Below are 14,694 nucleotides of genomic sequence, written 5' to 3'. Positions count from 1 at the left end.
CTGACTGGTCGCTGCCAATTATGCCAGATGACGTACCAAAACGTACGTGTCCCTTTGAGTAGGGACGTTACCAGGCGCCTGCGTATTGCCCTTTTTACTAGGTGCGTTCTGCCGGATGCCGGTGCCATCTTGTAATGGAGTTTGTGAGGACAGCTCCTCACATATGTGAGGACAGCTCCTCGGACAGCTCCTCACATCTCTGTGAGGACAGCTCCTCGGACAGCTCCTCACAGTATTCTACCAATTTCATCACACACTCAGTTAAATGCTAGACTGTTAAGAATCACCATTATTCTTCATTTAAGGTGATGAGATTCTGAGAGAAGAGGGTAGATAAAAATTTATTACTATAAAATATAGCTGCTATAACTTCTTCCTGACTGATCTTTATAAGACTTACCTCATACTCATGATTGCTTTTATTTGCCTCATCTTCTGCTGGCATTTTCCCTGATGATTAAGATAAAATGATTGTGTGTTGAATCCCTACTCCTATGTGCCCCTAGGAGGCAGAGCCTTTGAGGAGTAATTAGAGTTAGGTGAGGTTCTGGCATCTTCATGAGTGGTATTATTGCCATTGTTTAGAGTGATGAAGGAGAGTCTTTCAGCTCCATGCTTTTGGCTACATGTTGATACACCAGAAGTCTAGAAGACAAGTATGCTGACGCCTGATGTCAGGCTTCCAGCTCCTAGAGCTATATATAAATAGAGCAGCTCAGTGTCTAAGCCAGCTGGGGATTGGTATTCTACCATAGCAGCCTGAACTAAACTATGGACTCAAGCAGAATGCTTTACCTGAAAAAAGGACTCAAACATTCATTTTGTGGTAGGACCTGAGTCTTTGGGTGTTTTATCCTAATTGGGTTGTAGTATTCTTTTGACCTGGGCACAGGAAGACTTTATAGTGTCCCAGTGACCCTTTTGTTTTTCAGGCATGGTCAGTTCTGTTCCCATTGTGTAGCACAGTTTAACATCCTTCTGGTAATTGAGCTCAATCACCCTGACAAACAGAACGACTACCTTCCTCTGTCTATTAACTCATAGGCAAAGGGCAGTCTCAGAATTCATCAGAATGGTGACCATGTTTCCTGGTAGAACCATGATTCCCTGGACACTAAGGTTTCCAGACTTATTACTGAGTCCAGACTCATGATCATGGAACACAGAATTCCTCTGAGTTGTTTACACAAGATTTAAAAAAGTCACCAGGCAGAATGGTAAGAGAAAATGTTGGCATCTCTTTGCTCCTGGATTTATACATTCCAGCTGTGGAGAGATAGGATCACACCATGGTTTGAGATACATGTGGTATCTGGTAGGCTAGCACCCAGCCTCACCTTGTGTGGTTTCCTAGCTGTCTGTATTAGCTGATTTCTCAGCAGTCTTGTTACCTTTATATTAGGCTGGTTGGTTTAAGAAATTAACACTGGAGTTTCTTGCACCCAAATCCCATGAGGAAGAGAGCTAAACACCCAGGAATGTAGACATCCTGAGTCCGCAGCACAGACTGCCACTTCTGCACACCTCTGCCCACATCCCCAGTCCAAGGGGAAATGGCACAGGGCCTCTGGACACAGGTATATAGGAACAGACAGTTGCTGATACCTGCGGTTCTGGTCTGTGCCCAGGATCAAACTGAACTGTTCAAACAGCTCCCTGCACCCAAATCCCATTGGGGAGAGAGCTGGACCCTCAGAAGTTTGGACACTCCTGAGAAGTCAGAGGAGACTACCCTCTGCCCACAGTCCAGACCCAAGAGGGAATCATATAGTGCCAACTGTGCCCCCTGGGTGCAAGGACCTAGGAGCAATCAGGGGCAGGACCCATTGATTCCTGCCCATGCCTAGAGCTGGAAGACAGTCCCCAGGAGCACCAACACACCTGAAATGACAGCACTTGTTCTCAGAAAAGGCTGAAAGAAAGGAGGAAAACAGTTCTAGAGGAGTGCTGACACAAAGGCCTATAGCAGGGTCAAGTCACTCTCAGAAACAGCAAGACAAACACACATCAGAGACAACCCAATGGCTAGAGGCAAGCGCAAGAACCTAAGCAACAGAAACCAAGACTACTTGGCATCATCAGAGCCCAGTTCTCCCACCAAAGAAAATACTGGATATCCAAACACACCAGAAAAGCGAGATTTAGATTTAAAATCACATTTTTTGATAATGATGGAAGACTTTAAGAAAGATATAAAGAACTCTCTTAACAAAATGCAGGAAAACACAAGTAAAGAAGTAGAAGCCCTTATAGAGGAAACACAAAAAATCCTGAAAGAATTACAGGAAAACATAACCAAACAGGTGAAGGAATTGAAAATGGAAATAGAAACAATAAAGAAAGCACAAAAGGAGACAACCCTGGATATTGAAAACCTAAGGAAGAGACAAGGAGCCATAGATACAAGCATCATCAACAGAATACAGGAGATAGAAGAGAGAATCTCAGGGCAGAAGATACCATAGAAAACATTGACACACTGTCAAAGATAATGTAAAATGCAAAAGTTCCTAGCCCAAAACATCCAGGAAATCCAGGACACAATGAGAAAATCAAACCTAAGGATAGAAGTATAGAAGAAAGTGAAGGCTCCCAACTTAAAGGGCCAGTAAATATATTCAACAAAATTATAGTAGGAAATTTCCCTAACCGAAAGAAAGAGATGCCCATAAACATAGAAGAAGCCTACAGAACTCCAAATAGATTGAACCAGAAGAGAAATTCCTCTCGTCACATAATAGTTAAAACACCAAATGCACAAAACAAAGAAAGAATATTAAAAGCAGTAAGGGAAAAAGGTCAAGTGACATATAAAGGCAGACCTATAAGAATTTCACCAGACTTCTCACCGGAGACTATAAAAGCCAGAAGAGCCTGGACAGATGTCATATAGACCCTAAGAGAACACAAATACAACCTAGGCTACTATCTCCAGGAAAACTCTCAATATAGATGGAGAAACCAAGATATTCTGTGACAAAACCAAATTTACACAACATGTTTCTACAAATCCAGCCCTACAAAGGATAATAGATGGAAAACTCCAACATGAGGAAAGAAACTATACCGTACAGAAAGCAAGAATATAATTTCTTTGCAATGAAACCAAACGAGAGACAAATAAACATAATTCCACCTCTAACAACAAAAATAACAGGAAGCGACAACCACTATTTCTTAATATCTCTCAATATCAACGGACTCAATTCTCCAATAAAAAGACGTAGACTAACATAATGGATATGTAAAGAGGACCCAGCATTTTCCTGCATGCAGGAAACACACCTCAGAGACAAAGACAGACACTACCTCAGAGTAAATGGCTAGTAAACAACTTTCCAAGCAAATGGCTCAAAGAAACAAGCTGGAGTTGCCATTCTAATATCAAATAAAATTGACTTTCAACCAAAAGTCATTTAAAAAGATAAGGAAGGACACTTCATATTCATCAAAGGATAAATCCACCAAGATGAACTCTCAATCCTAAATATTTATGCTCCAAATGCAAGGGCACCTACATTCATAAAAGAAACCTTACTAAAGCTCAAAGTACACATTACATCTCACCTGACAGTAGTAGATTTCAACATCCCACTCTCATCAATGGACAGATCATGGAAACAGATATTAGAGACATAGAGAAACTAACAGAAGTTATGAACTAAATGGATTTAACAGATATTTATAGAGCACTCCATCCTAAATCAAAAAGGATATACCTTCTTCTCAGCATCTCATGGTACCTTCTCCAAAATTGACCATATAATCGGTCACAAAACAGGCCTCAACAGATACAGGAAGATAGAAATAATTCCATGCATCCTATCAGATCACCAGGCACTAAGACTGGTCTTCAATAACAACTATAATGACAGAAAGCCCACATATACATGGAAGTTGAACAATGCTCTACTCAATGACAACTTGGTCAAGGAAGAAATAAAGAAAGAGATTAAAGACTTCTTAGAATTTAATGAAAATGAAGATACAACGTTCCTAAACTTATGGGACACAATGAAGTCAGTGCTACGAGGAAAACTCATAGCTCTGCATGCCTGCAAGAAGAAACAGGAGAGAGCATATGCCAGCAACTTGACAGCACACCTAAAAACTCTAGAACAAGAAGATGGAAACAACTTCCTTGCTCATAGATTGGCAGGTTTAATATAGTAAAGATGGCCATTTTGCCAAAAGCAATCTACAGATTCAATGCAATCCCCATCAAAATTCCTACTCAATTCTTTATAGAGCTAGAAAGAGCAATTTGCAAATTCATTTGGAATAACAAAAAACCCAGGATAGCTAAAACTATACTCAACAATAAAAGAATATCTGGGGGAATCACCTCCCTGAACTCAAACAGTATAACAGAGCAATAGTCATAAAAACTGTATGGTATTGGTACAGATACAGGCAGATAGATCAGTGGAATAGAATTGAAGACCCAGAAATGAACCCAAGTATCTATGGTCACTTAATCTTTGGGATAGGAGCCAAAACCATCCAATGGAAGAAAGATAGCATTTTCAACAAATGGTGCTGGTTCAACTTGAGTTCAGCATGTAGAAGAATGCAAATTGATCCATTCTTATCACTCTGTATAAAGCTTAAGACCAAGTGGATTAAGGACCTCCACATCAAACCAGATACACTCAAACTAATAGAAGAAAAAGTGGGGAAGAGTCTCGAACACATGGGCACTGGAGAAAATTTCCTGAACAAAACACCAATGGCTTATGCTCTAAGATAAAGAATGGACAAATTGGACTTCATAAAACTACAAAACTCCTGTAAGGCAAATGACACTGTCATTAGGACAAAACAGCAACCAACAGATTGGGAAAAGATAGAGGGCTAATATCCAAAATATACAAAGAACTCAAGAAGTTAGACTCCAGAGAGTCAAACAACCCTATTAAAAATGGGGTACAGAGCTAAACAAAACATTCTCAGCTGAGGAATATCGAATAGCCAAAAAGTACCTAAAGAAATGTTCAACATCCTTAGTCATCAGGAAAATGCAAATCAAAACAACCCTGAGATTCCACGTTACACCAATCAGAATGGCTAAGATCAAAAACTCAGGTGACAGCAGATGCTGGCCTGGATGTGGAGAAAGAGGGACACTCCTCCATTGTTGGTGGGAGGTTACTCAGAAAATTGGACATTGAACTATTTGAGGACTCAGCTATACCTCTCCTGGGCATATTCCCAAAAGATGCTTCAACATACAACAAAGACACACGCTCCACGATGTTCATAGCAGCCTTTTAGCCAGAAGCTGGAAAGAACCCAGATGCTCTTCAACAGAGGAATGGATTCAAAAAATGTGATACATTTCTACAATAGAGGACTACTCAGCTATCAAAAACAATGACTTCATGAAATTCATAGGCAACTGGAATGAACTAGAAAATATCATCCTCCGAAAAAAAAAAAAAGAAAAAAAAAAGAACCAAAAAAAAAAAAAGAAAGAAAATATCATCCTGAGTGAGGTAACCGAATCACAGAAAAAAAAAGCACTTGGTATGCACTCATTGATAAGTAGATATTAGCCAAAAAGCTGGAACTACCCAAAATGCAATCCACAGACCACAGGAAGCTCAAGAAGAAGGATGACCATATGCGGATGCTCCCACTCCTTCTTAAAATGGGAAAAAAATACCCATAGGAGGGTATATGGAAGCAAAGTTTAGAGCAGTGAGTGAAGGAATGGCCACTCAGAGGCTGCCCCACATGTGGCCCATATATATACAGCCACCAAAACTAGATAAGATTGATGAAGCAAAAAAAAAATGCACGCTGAAAGGGACTGGATAGAGATTTCTCATGAGAGATACATCCAGAGCATGTCCAATACAGAGGTCAATGCTAGCAGCAAACCACTGAACTGAGAACAGGAACCCCTTGGGGAGAAGTAGAAGAAGTATTGAAAGAGTTGAAGGAGCTTGCAACCCCATAAGAACAACAATGACAAACAATCAGAGCTCCCAGGGACTAAACAGAGCTCCAACAGCATATGTAGCAGAGAATAGCCTTGTTGGGGCACCAGTGGAAGGGGAAGCCCTTGGTCCTGCCAAGGTTGGACCCCCAGGGCAGGGGAATATGGAGGGGGCAGTAAGGGGGATGGATGTGAGAGATAGAGTTTTAAATTAGCGCAAAACTCAGCAACAGGACCTGCCTCAGGAAGACAGATTGTTAAAAATACAGGAGAACTACTTCGATTATCACCCGGTGTGAGTAACTGTTCTGCCCCTGTGATGTTTGTTTAAGCCCCCACTGTGCCTTCCAGCCATTGCATCCTGCAGAGAGCATTCCAGGAAACCTGCTGCCCAAGCCTAACCAGATGTGTTTCAAATGCAGATGCTTCATCAACTCTGACAAACTTTTACCCTGATAGGACAAGAGATAAAAATAGTGAGGACCTGAGGAACCGACCCTTCTCCTGATTTAGTAGCTCTGTTCCAGGAACCAGGGGGCCATGAAACCTTTTGGCATCCCCTTATCTCCTGGAGCCATAAAACAATCCTGTAACTTGTGGTATCTTTGACATTCCCCTTTGACATCCCCTCATCCCCTGGGGCTCACAGCCTCTTCCTTTAAATACTCTTTCTCCCAGCCTCTGGTGGTCAAACTCCACTGCCCTGCATGGGATATGAGTCTCGACCCCAGTGCACTGGTTCCTATCAATGAACTTCATGTGATTACAGCAAGGATGGTCTTGTGTGAGTTCTTGGCAGGGGGGTCGCGTCATCCCGAGACTTGAGTGAGGGTCTCCCTGCTCTGGGGATCTTTCAGATGAAGGGCATACCCATATAGGGGAGGGGGAGAGGATAGGGGCTTATCGACAGGAAACAGGGAAAGGGAATAACAATTGAAATGTAAGTAAAGAAATATATCTGATAAAAAATTAACACTGGTAAAGAGCACAAATGTAACAAGCCTATTATCTTGTTTTGCTTTAACAGATTCCTTCTCTAGGAAATTACTGACAATAACAAAAGCATTTTGTAAATCTCCCAATGGAAAATAGTCAAGAAAGGCAAACTGATACCCGGAATATGAACCTAAGGATAATGATGCAGTAGCAATTAATAAAAATATGGTGCAGGGCACCAGGCACCATGCCACGCTACCTCTTGTTACTCTCTGTCCCCCATTCATACAGGTGACCAACCAACGTGTTAGACAAGAATCCACTAGAGGGGTTGGGGATTTAGCTCAGTGGTAGAGCGCTTGCCTAGCAAGCGCAAGGCCCTGGGTTCGGTCCCCAGCTCCTAAAAAAAAGAAAAAAAAAGAATCCACTAGAAATTTAAGATTATCAGCCTGAGAGAGTTTTATTCTCTAAGTGAGAGAAAGGTGCTGCTGAGAGACTAGTCACATGGACTTGAGCAGGAACCTGGAAACAAAGAAACCTGGGGTGGGGGGTGGGGGAGGTCTCTGCCCAGGCTCTAGGTCCCCTGTGGTGCTGCTCCGGGCAGGAGAGCCAAATCAGCATGAGAATTAGAGTTTTGCTTTCTAAGTGAGAAGAGGTTGGCACCAAGAAATTTCAGATTATCAGCCTGAGAGTTAGAGTTTCATTTTCTAAGTGAGAGAGGGGTGGCCCAGGGACAAGTCCCGTAGACTCAAGCTGGGGAACCTTGAAACAAATAAGCTCTGTATCCCAGTTTTTAATAGAGTTATATGTTTCTCTGGAGTCTAACTTCTTGAGTTCTTTGTCTATATTGGATATTAACCCTCTATCAGATGCAGGATTGGTAAAGCTCTTTTCCCGATCTGTTGGTTACCGTTTTGTCCTATTGACACTGTCCATTATCTTACAGAACCTTTGCAATGTTTTGAGGTCCTATATGTCGATTCTTTTTTTTTTCTTTTTTTCATCTTTATTAACATGGGTATTTCTTATTCACATTTCGATTGTTATTCCCTTTCCTGGTTTCCGGGCCAACATCCCCCTAACCCCTCCCCCCTTCTCTATGGGTGTTCCCCTCCCCATCCTCCAGCCATTATGCCCTCCCCCCAACAATCATGTTCATTGGGGGTTCAGTCTTGGCAGGACCAAGGGCTTCACCTTCCACTGGTGTCCTTACTAGCCTATTCATTGCTACCTAGGCAGTTGGAGACCAGGGACAGTCCATGTATAGTCTTTAGGTAGTGGCTTAGTCCCTAGAAACTCTGGTAGTTTGGCATTGTTGTTCATATGGGGTCTTGAGCTCCTTCAAGCTCTTTCAGTTCTTTCTCTGATTCCTTCAACGGAGATCCCGTTCTCAGTTCAGTGGTTTGCTGCTGGCATTTGCCTATGTATTTGCTGTATTCTGGGTGTGTCTCTCAGGAGAGATCTACATCCGGTTCCTGTCAACCTGCACTTCTTTGCTTCATCCATCTTATCTAGTTTGGTGGCTGTATATGTATGGGCCACATGTGGGGCAGGCTCTGAATGGGTGTTCCTTCAGCCTCTGTTCTACACTTTGCCTCTCTATTCCCTCCCAAGGGTATTCTTGTTCCCCTTTTAAAGGAAGAATGAAGCATAAACATTTTGGTCATCCTTCTTGAGTTACATGTGGTCTGTGCCTCTTGGGTAATTTGAGTACTTGGGTTAATATCCACTTGTCAATGACTGCATACCATGTGTGTTTTTCTGTGATTGGGTTAGTTCACTCAGGATGATATTTTCCAGTTACATCCATTTGCCTATCAAATTCATAAAGTCATTGTTTTAGATAGCTGAGTAGTATTCCATTGTGTAGATGTACAACATTTTATGTATCCATTCCTTTGTTGAATGGCATCTGGGTTCTTTCCATCTTCTGGCTATTATAAATAAGGCTGCAATGAACATAGTGGAGCATGTGTCTTTGTTACATGTTGGGGAATCTTTTGGGTATATGCCCAAGAAAGCCCTCAGGTAGTTCAATGTCCAATTTTCTGAGGAACCTCCAGATTGATTTCTAGAATGGTTGTACCAGTCTGCAATCCCACCAAAAATGGAGGAGTGTTCCTCTTTCTCCACATCCTCGCCAGCATTTGCTGTCACCTGAGTTTTTGATCTTAGCCATTCTCACTGGTGTGAGGTGAAATCTCAGGGTGGTTTTGATTTGCATTTCCCTTATGACTAAAGATGTTGAACATTTCTTTAGGTGTTCTCAGCCATTTGGCATTCCTCAGCTGTGAATTCTTTGTTTAGCTCTGAACACCATTTTTAATTTGTCTCCCTGCGGTCTAACTTCTTGAGTTCTTTGTATATTTTGGATATAAGCCCTCTATCTGTTGTAGGATTGGTAAAGGCCTTTTCCCAATCTGTTGGTTGCTGTTTGTCCTAACAACAGTGTCTTTTGCCTTACAGAAGCTTTGGAGTTTTATGAGAACCCATTTGTTGATTCTTGATCTTAGAGCATAAGCCATTGGTGTTTTGTTCAGGAAATTTTCTCCAGTGCCCATGTGTTTGAGATGCTTCCCCACTTTTTCTTCTATTAGTTTGAGTGTATCTGGTTTGATGTGGAGGTCCTTGATCCACTTGGACTTAAGCTTTGTATAGGGTGATAAGAAGATTTGCATTCTTCTACATGCTGACCTCCAGTTGAACCAGCACCATTTGCTGAAAATGCTATCTTTTTTCCATTGGATGGTTTTGGCTTCTTTGTCAAAAATTAAGTGACCATAGGTGTGTGGGTTCATTTCTGGGTCTTCAATTCTATTCCACTGGTCTATCTGTCTGTCTCTGTACCAATACCATGCAGTTTTTATTACTATTGCTCTGTAATACAGCTTGAGGTTAGGGATGGTGATTCCCCAGAATTCCTTCCATTGTGGAGAATAATTTTGCCTATCCTGTGTTAATGGTTATTTCAAATGAATTTACAAATTTCTCTTTCTAACTATCTGATGAATTGAGTTAGGTTTTTGGTGGGGGATTGCATTGAATCTGTAGATTGCAAGATGGCCATTTTTAATATTCTAATCATGCCAACCCATGAGCATGGGAGATCTTTCTGTCTTCTGAGATCTTCTTCAATTTTTATCTTCAGAGACTTGAAGTTCTTGTCATACAAATCTTTCACTTGTTTGATTAGAGTCACATCAAGGTATTTTATATTATTAGTGACTATTGTGAAGGGTTTCGTTTCCCTAATTTCTTTCTCAGCTTGTTTATCCTATGAATAGAGGAAGGCTACTGATTTGTGTAGGTTAATTTTATATCTAGCCACATTGCTGAAGTTAGTTATCAGCTGTAGAAGTTCTCTCCTGGAACTTTTGGGGTCACTTAAGTATACTATCATATCAACTGCAAATAGTGACATTTTAACTTCTCCCTTTCCAATTTGTATCCCTTTAACTTCTGTTTATTGTCTGATTGCTCTGGTTAGTACTTTGAGTACCATACTGAATAGGTAGGGTGTGAGGCAGTCATGTCTAGTGGCTGATTTTAATGGGATTGCTTCAACTTTCTCTCCATTTAGTTTGATGTTGGCTACTGGTTTGCTGTATATTGCATTTACTATGTTTAGGTATGGGCCTTGAATTCCTGTTTTTTCCAAGACTTTTAACATGAAGGGGCATTGAATTTTGTCAAATGCTTTCTCAGCATCTAATGAAATGATCATGTGTTTTTTTTTCTTTTGAGTTTGTTTGTACAGTGGACTATGTCCTTATATTGAATCATTTCTGCATCCCTGAGATGAAGCCTACTTGATCATCGTGAATGATTGTTTTGATATGTCATTGGCTTTAGTTTGCAAGAATTTTATTGAGTATTTTTGCATCTATATTTATGAGTAAAATTGTCCTGAAGTTTTCTTTCTTTGTTGGGTCTCTGTGTGATTTAGGTATAAGCATAATTGTGGCTTTATTGAAGGAATTGGGTAGTGTTCCTTCTGTTTCTATTTTGTGGGATCATTTGAAGAGCATTGGTATTCATTCTTCTCTGAAGGTCTGATAGAATTCTCTGCACTAAACCCATCTGATCCTGGTATTTTGTTTGTTTGTTTGTTTGGAAGAATGTTAATGACTGCTTTTATTTTGTTAAGGGTTATGGAAGTGTTTAGATGGGTTATCTGATCCTGATTTACCTTTGTTACCTGGTATCTGTCTAGAAAATTGTCCATTTCCTCCAGATTTTCCATTTTTGTTGAGTATAGGCTTTTGTAGTAGGATTTGATAATTCTTTTAATTTCCTCATTTTCTGTTGTTATGTCTCCCTTTTCATTTCTGATTTTGTTAATTTGGATACTGTCTCTGTGCCCTCTGATTAATCTGGCTAAGTGTTTTTTTTTTTAATCTTATTGATTCTACTTGATTGATTTTGGCCCTTAGTTTGATTATTTTCTTCCTTCTACTCCTTTTGGGTGTATTTGCTTCTTTTTGTTCTAGAGCTTTTAGTTGTGCTATCAAGCCATTAGCGTATGTTCTATTCAGTGTCTTTTGGAGGCACTCAGAGCAATGAGTTTTCCTCTTAGCACTGCTTTCGTTGTATCCTTTAAGTTTGGTTATTATTGTGCCTTCATTTACATTAAATTTTAAAAGTCTTTAATTTCTTTCTGTCTTTCTTGAGCAAGTTATCTTTGAGTCGAACATTTTTCAGCTTCCATGCCTATATGAGCTTTCTGTTGTTTTTGTTGTTATTGAAGACCAGCCTTAGTTCATGGTGGTCTGATAGGAAGCATGGGCTTATTTCAATCTTCTTATATCTTTTGAAGCCTGTTTTATGACTGAATATATGGTCAGTTTTGAAGAAGGTACCATGAGGTGCTGAGAAGTTATATTCATTTGTTATAGAATGAAATGTTCTACAGCGATCTATTAAATCTATTTGGATCATAACTTCTGTTAGTTTCACTGTGTCTTTGTTTAGTTTTCGTTTCATGATCTGACCATTGCTTACAGTGGGGCATTGAAATCTCCCAGTATTATTTTGCGTGTTGCAATGTATGCTTTGAGCTCTAGTAAAATTTCTTTTATGAATGTGGGTGTCCTTGTATTTGGAATTGAGAGTTCATCTTGGTAGATTTTTCTTTTGATGAGTAGAAGTGCCCTTCCTTATCATTTTTCATCTTTATTAATTAGAGTATTTCTTATTTACATTTCAATTGTTATTCCCCTTCCTGGATTCCTGGCCAAAATCCCCCTCCCCCCTCCCCTTCTCAATGGTTGTTCCCCTCCCCATCCTCCCCCCATTATAGCTCTCCCCCCAAACAGTCACATTCCCTGGGGGTTCAGACTTGGCAAACCCAAGGGCTTCCCCTTCCACTAGTGCTCTTACTAGGCTATTCATTGTTACATATGCAGTTGGAGTCCAGGGTCAGTCCATGTATATAGCCTTTGGGTAGTGGCTTAGTCCTTGGAAACTTGGGTTGGTTGGCATTGTTGTTCATATGGGATCTCAAGCCCCTTCAAGATCTTTCAGTCCTTTCTAAGATTCCTTCAACGAGGGTCCCATTCTAAGTTCAATGGTTTAATGATGGCATTCGCCTATGTATTTGCTGTATTCTGGGTGTGTCTCTCAGAAGAGATGTACAGCTGGTCCCTGTCAGCCTGCACTTCTTTGCTTCATCCATCTTATCTAGTTTGGTGGCTGTATATGTTACAGGCCACTTGTGGGGTAGGCTCTGAATGGGTGTTCCTTCGGCCTCTGTTCTAAACTTTGCCCCCTTATTCCCTCCCAAGGGTATTCTTGTTCCCCTTTTAAAGAAGGAGTGAAGTATTCACATTTTGGTCATCCTTCTTGAGATTCATGTGTTCTGTGCATCTAGGGTAATTCAAGCATTTGGGCTAATATCCACTTATCAATGAGTGCATACCATGTGTGTTGTTCTGTGATTAGGTTACCTCACTCAGGATGATATTTTCCAGTCCAATCCATTTGCCTATGAATTTCATAAAGTCATTGTTTCTGATAGCTGAGTAATATTCCATTGGGTAGATGTACCACATTTTCTGTATCCATTCTTCTGTTGAAGGGCATCTGGGTTCTTTCCAGCTTCTGGCTATTATAAATAAGGCTGCAATGAACATAGTGGAGCATGTGTCTTTGTTACATGTTGGGGCATCTTTTGGGTATATGCCCAAGAGAGGTATAGCTGGTTCCTCAGGTAGTTCAATGTCCAATTTTCTGAGGAACCCTCCAGACTGATTTCCAGAATGGGTGTACCAGTCTGCAATCCCACCAAAAATGGAGGAGTGTTCCTCTTTCTCCACATCCTCGCCAGCATTTGCTGTCACCTGAGTTTTTGATCTTAGCCATTCTCACTGGTGTGAGGTGAAATCTCAGGGTGGTTTTGATTTGCATTTCCTTTATGACTAAAGATGTTGAACATTTCTTTAGGTGTTTCTCAGCCATTCGGCATTCCTCAGCTGTGAATTCTTTGTTTTGCTCTGAACCCCATTTTTAATAGGTTTTTTTTTGTCTCCCTGCTTTCTAACTTCTTGAGTTCTTTGTATATTTTGGATATAAGCCCTCTATCTGTTGTAGGATTGGTAAAGGCCTTTTCCTAATCTGTTGGTTGTCATTTTGTCCTAACGATAGTGTCATTTGCCTTACAGAAGCTTTGGAGTTTTATGAGAGCCCATTTGTTGATTCTTGATCTTAGAGCATAAGCCATTGGTGTTTTGTTCAGGAAATTTTCTCCAGTGCCCATGTGTTTGAGATTCTTCCCCATTTTTTCTTCTATTAGTTTGAGTGTATCTGGTTTGATGTGGAGGTCCTTGATCCACTTGGACTTAAGCTTTGTACAGGGTGATAAGCATGGATCGATCTGCATTCTTCTACATGTTGACCTCCAGTTGAACCAGCACCATTTGCTGAAAATGCTCTTTTTTCCATTGGATGGTTTTGGCTTCTTTGTTAAAAATCAAGTGACCATAGGTGTGTGGGTTCATTTCTGGGTCTTCAATTCTATTCCACTGGTCTATCTGTCTGTCTCTGTACCAATACCATGCCGTTTTTATCACTATTGCTCTGTAATACTGCCTGAGTTCAGGGATAGTGATTCCCCCTGAAGTCCTTTTATTGTTGAGGATAATTTTAGCTATCCTGGGTTTTTTGTTATTCCAGATGAATTTGAAAATTGTTCTGTCTAACTCTTTGAAGAAATGGATTGACATTTTGATGGGGATTGCACTGAATCTGTAGATCGCTTTTGGTAAAATGGCCATTTTTACTATATTAATCCTGCCAATCAATGAGCATAGGAGATCTTTCCACCTTCTGAGGTCTTCTTCAATTTCTTTCTTCAGAGGCTTGAAGTTCTTAACATACAGATCTTTTACTTGCTTGGTTAAAATCACACCGCGGTATTTTATATTATTTGGGACTATTATGAACGGTGTCGTTTTCCTAATTTCTTTCTCGGCTTGTTTCTGTTTTGTGGAGAGGAAGGCTACTGATTTATTTAAGTAAATTTAAAACCCAGCCACTTTGCTGAAGGTGTTTATCAGGTTTAGTAGGTCTCTGGTCGAACATTTGGGATCACTTAAATATACTATCATATCATCTGCAAATAGTGATATTTTTACTTCTTCTTTTCCAATGTGTATCCCTTTGTTCTCCTTTTGTTATCTGATTCCTCTGGTTAGGACTTCGAGAACTATATTGAATAAGTAGGGAGAGAGTGGACAGTCTTGTCTAGTCCCTGATTTTAGTAGGATTGATTCAAGTTTCTCTCCATTTAGTTTAGTGTTAGCTACTGGTTTGCTGTATAT

Source organism: Rattus norvegicus, chromosome 5 (assembly GCF_021556685.1).
Source record: "Rattus norvegicus strain SHRSP/BbbUtx chromosome 5, alternate assembly SHRSP_T2T, whole genome shotgun sequence".
Taxonomy (NCBI): domain Eukaryota; kingdom Metazoa; phylum Chordata; class Mammalia; order Rodentia; family Muridae; genus Rattus; species Rattus norvegicus.
The sequence above is the reverse complement of the archived record's forward strand: the minus strand, read 5'-3'. Positions refer to the sequence as shown.